Source organism: Oryctolagus cuniculus, chromosome 16 (assembly GCF_051225735.1).
Source record: "Oryctolagus cuniculus isolate XC-2025 breed Fujian yellow rabbit chromosome 16, ASM5122573v1, whole genome shotgun sequence".
Taxonomy (NCBI): Eukaryota; Metazoa; Chordata; class Mammalia; order Lagomorpha; family Leporidae; genus Oryctolagus; species Oryctolagus cuniculus.
In genome coordinates, this window is record NC_142882.1 from 49,326,763 (window position 1) to 49,333,946 (window position 7,184).

Sequence of the window (7,184 nt, forward strand, 5' to 3'; positions counted from 1 at the left end):
GGCTGTTGCTTGGTTTCCAACACGCCCAACTCTCCAGCACAGGGAAGTGAAGGCCTGCTCTTGGCAAGGACCTATGCCATATGAATAGACAACCTAAACGACGACCATCTGCCACACACTGGCTCTGTCGCCTTCCCAGGTCCCTCTTCCCCTGCCTAGCTAATTACTGCTTGACAGTGTGGACCATGCTGGGAGGTTGCGGAAGGCAGTGCCACTGCACCTCCCTCACCAGCATCGCTTCCTGTGGAATGGCAGAAAGACACAGTAGATGCTGAGTAGCTGCAGCAAGGCCAGAAGTTCTTGGTTTACTCATAGAGCAATCATTTCTTAGGTTGCACTACATGTACTTTATTTTAAAAGCAGCAAATACATGCAGCATTGGTCTGATCACAGTGAAATCAATGCCCTGTTGGGGGAGAAAAGCCCAGCAATAAACCCCAAAATCTCAAATTTCACATTACACTGCTTCCTTCTTGTTTCTTATTTATGTTTGTACCTAAGAATCTAAATACAGGAATTATTCAGAATCATTTAAAATAATTTTAATTATAAGTATTTATAGACTAAAGAGTAATAATTTAATATATATTTATAGTATGTAATAATCAAAAGAGATTAGTTAGCATTTCCATCTCTTTTTTTTTAGATTTTCTCTTTTATTTACTTGAAAGGCAGAGTGAAAGAATGAGGCAGGCCAGCGTCATGGCTCAATAGGCTAATCCTCCGCCTGTGGTGCCGGCACATCGGGTTCTAGTCCTGGTCAGGGCGCCGGATTCTGTCCCGGTTGCCCCTCTTCCAGGACAGCTCTCTGCTGTGGCCCAGGAGTGCAGTGGAGGATGGCCCAAGTCTTTGGGTCCTGCACCCGCATGGGAGACCAGGAGAAGCACCTGGCTCCTGCTTCGGATCAGCGCAATGCGCCGGCCGCAGCGCGCTGGCTGCAGCGGCCATTGGAGGGTGAACCAACAGCAAAAAAGGAAGACCTTTCTCTCTGTCTCTCCCTCTCTCACTGTCTACTCTGCCTGTCAAAAAAAAAAAAAAAAAAAAAAAAAAAAAAAGAATGAGGCAGAGGGAGAGACAGAGATCTTCCACCTGCTGGTTCACTCCTCAGATGACTTCAACAGCCTGGGCTGGGCAAGTTCCAAATCCAGGAGCGTGGAACTCTCTCCTTGTCTCCCACAAGGCTGGCAGGGACCCAAGTACTTAAGTCATTTTCTACTGCATTCTTAGGTACATTAGCAGGGAGCTGGGTCAGAAACTTGGAGTTGCTGAGACTCCAATCAGCACTCCCATATGGGATGCTGCAGCCTTGAGTGGTATATTAACTCGCTGTGCCAAAACACAGCCTGTCCATCCTCTAAAACATTTAAGCTATTTTTTGTTAATATTTAATAATTGTACATATTTGTAGATTACAGTGTGATATTTCAATAGATGTGTACAATGTATACTGATAAAATCAGAGTATTAACATTTTCATTAAGATAGGATCCTCTCTCTCTTTCTCTTTTTAATGATTTATTTATTTACTTGAGAGGTACAGTTACAGAGAGAGGGATAGACAGAGAGAGAGAGAGGTCTTCCATCCGCTGGTTCACTCTCCAAATGGCCACAACAGACAGAGATGGGCAGATCTGAAGCCAGGAGCCAGAGGCTTCTTACAAGCCTCCCATGTGGGTGTATGGGCCCAGGCACTTGGGCCATCCTCCGCTGCTTCCAAGGCCATAGCAGGGAGCAGTATCAGAAGAAGAGCAGCTGAGGCTCGAACCAGCACCCATATGGGATGCCAGCACCACAGGCGGAGGCTTAGCCTACTGAGCCACAGTGCTGGTCTCTCCTTGCCTTTTCCTGGCACTTCAGAGGCAATCAGCTGCTTCAAAATGAGGCTGAATATCTCCTTCCCAGCCACTGGCTGCCAGAAACTCATTGAAGTGGATGATGGATGGAAACCTCACACTTTTAATGAGAAGCGTATGGCCACAAAAGTAGCTGCTGATGCTCTGGGTGAAGAATGGAAGGGTTATGTGGTCCGAATCAGTGGTGGGAGTGACAAGGTTCTCCCATGAAGCAAGGTGTCTTCATCCATGACCAGGGGCTCCTACTGTTGAGTAAAGGGCATTCCTGCTCCAGACCAAGGAGAACTGGAGAAAGAATGCGCAAGTTCGGGGCTGCATTGTCGATGCCAATTTGAGCATTCTCAATTTGGCTACTGTAAAAAAAGGAAAAATATTCCTGGATTGACAGATACCACAGTGCCTCATTCCCTGGGTCTTAGAAGAGCCAGCAGAATTTGCAAATTTTTCAATCTCTCTAAAGAGATGATGTACGCCAGTATGTTACAAGAAAGCCTTTAGTCACAGAAGGTGAGAAACCTAGGACCAAGGCACCCAAGGCTCAGCACCTAGTTACTCCGCGCATCCTGCAACACCAATTGCGGTGTATTGCTCTAAAGAAACAGCATACTAAGAACAAGGAGGAGACTGCAGCATATGCTAAACTTCTGGCCAAGACAATGAAGGAGGCCAAAGAAAAATGCCAGGAACAATTGCCAAGAGACACGTAGGCTGTCTTCTCTGAGATTGTCTACTTCTAAGTCTGAATCCAGTCAAAAATATAAGGTTTAGTAATAGCAAATAAATAAGATTGGGTTTCAAATCTAAAAAAAAAAAAAAAAAAAAAAAAAGGTAAGATTCTGATTCCTTTCCTGAAATTCAACTTTTGTTGATACCATGAACATTATGGCCTACATGGCCAAGTTACTTTGGTCTCTGGTGCCACCAGGTAGGAGGGAAGGGGATGAAGTTAAGCAATGCATTCTCCTAGCTCCCTCCCTGTGGGTTTGCTAGGTGGGCCTGGCCACATGCCCCCAGGACTTGGCCTAATATCTCTTCTCTTCTGCCCATCAGGCCAAGGGGTGGTGACAGTGCCCATTTCCATGACCTGCAGCCTCTCACCCGTGTCTTCCCTCTTCTCATCCTATGGCTGTGTGAAATGGTCCTTTTGTTAAGCTTTTTCCAGTGGTCTGTTCAAGAGTGTCATTTGCTTCTCCAAGACATGAAGTATATGGAATATGAATTAGAGTAAAAACACTAGCCCATAGGGTATGGGAGATAGTATAAATGTTAGGAAGAGACCATAGGGGAAATCTTCAGGATCTAGGTCCTTGGTTTTAGATATGACACCAAAAGCACAATTCCGTAAAAGAAGAACTCAATTAATTGGACTTTCTCAATATTAGTAATAAAATGTTTTGCTCAACGAAAGATCCTGTTAAGAAGCTACAGAATAAAGGAAAATATCTGCAAAGCATTTGTAAGTCTATCTGATAAAGAATTCTCAAAACTCAACAGTAAAAAAGCAAACAATCCAGTTAGTCATATGGCTAAAATTTTAGAAAGCAATAACATCAAATGTTCATGAAGATGCTTGAAAGTGAGGCCACTCATACATTGCTGGTAGGAATTTAAAACTGTACAACCACTTTGGGAGTGTTTCTTGAAGATTCAAACCTACTTGGTGCAGGTGTTGTGGTACAGCAGGTTAAGTTGCTGTTTGGAATGCCTGCATCCCATATTGAAATACCATTGTGACTCTCAGCTTCTCTGCTTTTAATCTAGCTCCCTGTTAATGTGCCTGGGAAGCAGCAGATGCTGGTTCCTGCCTTCTACTCACCCAGGGGAGACCTGGATGAAATTCCTGACTTCCTGGGTTTGGCCTGGCCAACTCTGGCTGTTGTGGGCGTTTTGGAGGTAAACCAGCAGCTGGAAGGTCTATCACTCTGCCTTTTACATAAATAAAAATTTATTTTTAAAGATTTACTTATTTGAAAGGCACAGTGAGGGGAGGGGGAGAGAGAGAGAGAGAGAGAGAGAGAGAGAGAGAGAGAGAAAGATCTTCTATCTGCTGGTTCACTTCCCAAATGGCCACAACAGCTAGGACTGGGCCAGATGGAAGCCAGGAGCTAGGAGCTTCATCTGGGTCTCCCATGTGTGTTCAGGGGCCCAATCACTTGGGCCATCTTTCACTGCTTTCCCAGGCCATTGGCAGGAAGCTGGATGAGAAGTGACACACCTGGGACTTGAACCAGTGCTCATGGGGATGCCAGCATCGCTTAACCCACTATGCCACAATGCTGGCCCCCAAAATGAATTTTTTAAATATACTTTTATGCTACAATCTAGAAGTGACTCTCTGAGCATTTATCTCAAAGAAAAAAAAAGCTTATGTTCACACCAGAATGATTACACAAATGTTTATAGCCCCTTCATTTGTAAGAGTTCAAAGTGGAAACAACCCAGATGTCTTTCCAAGGGTAAGTGAATGACTAAATAAACCATGAAATCCATACCATGGAATACTTCTCAGCAACAAAAAGGAATCAACTGTCCACATCTCATAACAAGTCAGATTGGATTTCAAGGCGGACCATGTAGACTTGACACTATGTAGGCTACAAAGGAAAGATTACATAGTGTATTAATCTATCATGCAGCATTATCAAAATGGCAAAGTTACAGAGATGGAGAGAAGATTGCTGGTTCTCAGGGGTAGCAGGGACAGTGTCTGTGAGATAGTGGGATGGGTGTGCCCATAACATAGTGCCAGTGGGGATCTTTGATGTAAGAAAACACATCTGCACTTGCTTTACTGTGGTAGTTATATACACTGCTACATGTGATAAAATTGTACAGATTATCTCTCATAAACATACACAGTGCCTGTCAAAACCAGTGAAATCTGAATAAAGACTGTACATTGTGCCAAAGTTAACTTGGTTTCGGCAGAGTATTAGTCGTTGACAGTGTGTTAGCCAGCTTTTCATCACTTTAAGTAAAAGACTTTAAAGGGGCTTCTTGGAGAGGATGAGGCTCACTTCAGCTCACAGTTTGGAGGGTCACAGTTCAAGACTGGGCAGCCCCATCAGTCCCATGTCTGCTGGAGTCTGGCAATGGAAGATGGTGTGTGGAGGATCCATCCCAGGGCAAGCCAGGAAGCAGAGAGGGGAGCCGAGCCAGATGGCTGAAATAACCAAGCCTCTCTCTCATGTCTTCCACTGGTGAGACTCCAGTGGACTAACGACCTCCCACCAGGCCCACCACCCAGCCTCCATCACTAGATCCAGTGTCCACCCTAATCCATCCACCATTAGCATTAATCCAGTAACTGTTAACATAGACCCTGAGGCTGACATGTCTCTGGGAGTTCTGGAAGGGAAATCCTATTTTAGGATGAAAATGAGTGAAAGGTACATGCTCCCTTTCTGAATTTTTTGCAACGTTCTCGTGATTTTGCAATGATTTAAAAGCGAAATTGGCCCCAGATTGGGACCACTGACATGGGGAATAGGGAGAGGGAAAGACGACAGTAATGCCACAAGCACTCTGCTGTTAACTTTGCGTCACTGCTAAGCTGTGTCCTTCATGGTGAGGCTGGCAAAAGGACTGAAGTCAAGGGCCCACTATTTCATGGGGAATATTTCATCTTCAATTACTGCTTAATGTGAAAACTTGTTAAAATGAGTTGTCTGTGTATTGTCGTTCTATGGAATTATCCAGGGAAGAATATAAAATCCATGGAAAGCTTTATCATTCTAGAAATGGAAAAAATACTTTCAAAGGCAGGTAATCTGCTCCTTCAGAGTGGTCAGATTTTAAGTCTTGAGCCATCGTCCTGGAGCCCTGGGCACACTTACAGTGATGCTCTAAGGGAGATACCGCTGCGCAGTTCCAACTCCTGGGCACGGTGAGTTGCAGGCCTCCAGACCCTGAGCAGCTAACCTCCCATTCAGCTCCAGAATGCTCTCAGGCATGCGGGGGTGGAGGCCTGCTCTGATACTTCCCTAGGATGAGCAAACTCTGCAGCCACTACAAACACAATGCAGCAAACTTGAGAAGCACATAGCACCTGTGCGGGTGGAGGCTGAGAGGCTGCAGCTGGTGTGAATTTGGGCTAACCAGTGAAATGAGCTTTCTTTTCCATCACAGATGCAGAGAGCTTGCCTTTGGAGTCTGATCACTGACCAACGTTCAGACTACAAGGTCCAAGTTGGACAACATCAAACATCTCACCAATGCAAATCACAGGGGAGACACTGAATTGCATTTGTTCTCGTGCAACCTTAACATTGCAAATATTGCAAACAGTGCTTCTCAAAAGGTTAATCTTAAATTTTCAAAAGCATCTACTTCAAAATTTCATTAAGAAAATACGGGACAGTGTTTCAGGCACTTCATCATGAAAACAATTCCTTGACAATTTTAATAAAGACTTCAAAAAATTCCCTAAAAAGTATTTCTGAAGCCTGGAGTGTGTGCTCTGCCTGTGCTAACACTTTCTGGAGTGCTTCTTCATTAAAAAAATTATTTATTTTTTAAATATTTGTTTATTTACTTTGAAAGTCAGAGTTACAGAGAAGGGGAGATTCTGAGACATCTTACATTCACTGTTTTCACTCCTCAGACGGCTGCAACAGGTTTTGGGCCAGGCCAAAACCAGGAGCTGCAGCCAGGTTTCCCTTGTGGCTGTCAGGGACCCAAACATCCTCTGCTGCTTTTCCCAGGCCATTAGCAGGGAGCTAGATCTGATGTGGAGCAGCCAGGATACTAAGTGGTGTCCAGGAGGGATGCTGGCATTTCAGGCGGTGTCTTACCTGCTGTACCACAATGCTGGCCCTCTGGAGTGTTTCTGGAGTTCTTGATACTAATGTGCTTTCTCAAGGACATTAAACATATCCATTTCAATCTTTTCTTGGTCTTCTAGAGATATGTAAATGAATTCCTCTTTCTTATATATTTATGTGTTTTTTTTTAAAGATTTTATTTATTTATTTGAGAGGTAGATTTACAGACAGTGAAAGGGAGAGACAGAGAGAAAGGTCTTCCTTCTGTTGGTTCACTCCCCAAATGGCCACAACTGCCAGAGCCATGCCAATCTGAAGCCAGGAGCCAGGAGCTTCTTCCAGGTCTCCCACGTGGGTGCAGAGGACCAAGGACTTGGGCCATCTTCTACTACTTTCCCAGGCCTCAGCAGAGAGCTGGATTGGAAAAGGAGCAGTTGGGACTAGAACTGGTTCCTATACGGGATGATGGTGCCGCAGGCAGAGGATTAACCAAGTAATCCATGGCGCCGGCCCCCATATTTTTTTTTTTAAGATTTATTTTAAAGGCATAGTTACAGAGATGTAGAGG

General features: G+C 44.5%; 1 pseudogene; it reads left to right on the forward strand.

Moving 5' to 3' along the window:
- The first annotated feature begins 1,877 nt into the window (after window positions 1-1,877).
- On the forward strand, window positions 1,878-2,621 carry LOC149121731 (small ribosomal subunit protein eS6 pseudogene; annotated as a pseudogene).
- The last annotated feature ends 4,563 nt before the right edge of the window (window positions 2,622-7,184 follow it).